We start from the raw sequence: 2,466 nt of genomic DNA, 5'->3' as shown, positions 1-2,466 counted from the left end.
AATGAATAAAGCAGGACGTTTTCCTAGACAAATCTTTTAATTTACCTTCAGCCAACAGCAGATCTATCTGAAAGAGAGCCCTAATGTTCTTTTTCCTCCAATGACATCAAACCTCAGACCTCTGAAACAAGCTCCCAAGGAAGACGCTACAGGAACGTTGACCCCTCCTCTGCAGTCACTCCGTGGGTCAGCTTCCCCTACAGTCTCTCCTGGATCAGGCAGCGATATGAAGATGAGACCGCAGGCAGCTCAGGAAGAAGTCCACTGCACACAACACACCACACCCGTCATCCTTCTGTAAGGCTTGCCAATATTGAACGGCTTACTCAAGGTTAGTCTGCAGTGATTAAGGGATGAGGGATGGAACCCTCATTTCTGCTTCAGCAGAAATTTGTTCCTTATGTAAAAGAGGGAAGTTTGCAGAAGTCAATGTTTGTGAAGAGAAAGAATTTCCTCTTCCCTAATCAATTCTATAACCATTCCAGTTAGAGAAGGTGAAAAATCACAAGCTATTTCGTAAAGAATTATTCCAGGAGCACACAGCTCCTCATGGCCACCAAACCATGTCTGCAGACACAACATTCTCCACATGCTGTTTAGTGGAGATGCCTAATGAGACAATGGCAATGCCCTTCAAAATTGAAGAGTTATGAGTATAACCATGGGTGAAGAAAGGATCTACATCAAAACAACCAGACAAAAACCACAGCTCATCACTAGCTTAGAGTTGTCATGTGAGTGGTTGAGGTTGGGATAGAATTCTTCTTCTCAACACAGGATGATAATGGAGAAGTAGAGAAATTGAATTCCCTAAGAGTGATATTTTAAAAATCTTGAAGAATAAAGCAGAAAGAGATTAATGCCTGGAAGTCATGACCAACAATTGCCTCTCCATCCCAGAAGGTATCTCTTGCTCAGGGTTTTTAGTCAAAAGGTCAATTCCAAGTGGGCCCTGGCTACCCAGAAGAAAATTACAGTGTCTTCCATGGTGAGCACTCTCTCACACTTGTTTAGGAAATCACTTGTGTCAGGGCCAAGGACACCCATAAAAAACTAAAAAACCTACAGAAAGTATTCAACTCCAGCTTCCCAACATTTAAGCTTTTCCCACTATGGGGAAATATCAGGGACCAACACTCAGGATGTCACAGCTTCAGACAGAACCTAGATAAGTACAAAAGTAATTCAACTGAGGTGCTCTGTGCCTCAGCCCCAGCTGTAGCTACTGCCTCAGAGCAGAAGATGGTTGTGCCTCCCACGTATGCTGATCTTGGCAAGTCTGCCAGGGATGTCTTCACCAAGGGCTATCGATTTGGCTTAATAAAACTTGATTTGAAAACAAAATCTGAGAATGGATTGGCATTCACAAGCTCAGGCTCAGCCGACAATGAGACCACCAAAGTGACTGGCAGTCTGGAAACCAAGTACCGATGGACTGAATACGGCCTGACATTCACAGAGAAATGGAACACTGACAACACACTGGGCACTGAGATTACTATGGGGGATCACCTTGCATGTGGACTGAAGCTGACCTTTGATTCATCCTTCTCACGTAACACTGCGAAAAAAAATGCTAAAATCAAGACAGGGTGCAAGCGGGAGCACATCAACCTAGGCTGCGATGTGGACTTCAACATCGCCGGGCACTTGATCCCGGGCACTCTGGTGCTGGGTTATGAGGGCTGGCTGGCTGGCTGGCTACCAGATGAATTTTGAGGCCACAAAGTCCCGAGTGACCCAGAGCAACTTTGCAGTTGGCTACAAGACTGATGAATTCCAGCTTCACACTAACGTGAATGATGGGACACAGTTTGGTGGCTCCGTTTACCAGAAGGTGAACGAGAAGTTGGAGACCGCTGTCAATCTTGCCTGGATGGCAGGAAACAGTAATACTCGCTTTGGAATAGCAGCTAAGTACCAGGATCGACCCTGATGCCTGCTTCTCACTAAAGTAAACAATTCCACCCTGATAGGTTTAGGATACACTTAGACCTTAAAGCCAGGTATCAAACTGATGCTGTCAGCTCTGCTGGATGACAAGAATGTCAATGCCAGTGGCCACAAGCTTGGTCTAGGACTGGAATTTCAAGCATAAATGAATACTGTATAATTGTTTAATTTTAAACTATTTTGCAGCATAACTACCTTCAGAATTCAGTGTATCTTTTAATGTTGTATGTCTGGGATACAAGTATTGCTAAATATGTTAGACCTCCAGGTTAAAGAGGATTCAGCTTTAAGGTGTTACCCTTTCAGAGATACAGAAGAAATCTGATTCCAAAAAAGGTCTTTTCAGCTGTAGACTTGGGAGAAACTTGGTGGCTCCTCTAGAGATGCCAGGTTTCTTTTTCATCTAGAAATGGCTGCAAGTGGAAGCTGATAATGTGTAGGCACTTTGTAAATTCATATTGAGTAAATGAATGAAATTGTGACTTCCTGAGAATTGAACCTTGGTTTCCTAAC

General features: G+C 43.8%; 1 pseudogene; it reads left to right on the top strand.

The window, feature by feature from the left end:
* The first annotated feature begins 1,242 nt into the window (after nucleotides 1–1,242).
* On the top strand, nucleotides 1,243–2,143 carry LOC105826318 (annotated as a pseudogene).
* Nucleotides 2,144–2,466: the final 323 nt, after the last annotated feature.

The sequence above is a fragment of the Propithecus coquereli genome, unplaced genomic scaffold (genome assembly GCF_000956105.1).
Source record: "Propithecus coquereli isolate 6110/MARCELLA unplaced genomic scaffold, Pcoq_1.0 Scaffold88, whole genome shotgun sequence".
Lineage (NCBI taxonomy): Eukaryota > Metazoa > Chordata > Mammalia > Primates > Indriidae > Propithecus > Propithecus coquereli.
This window is presented reverse-complemented; position numbering and strand designations above follow the sequence as displayed.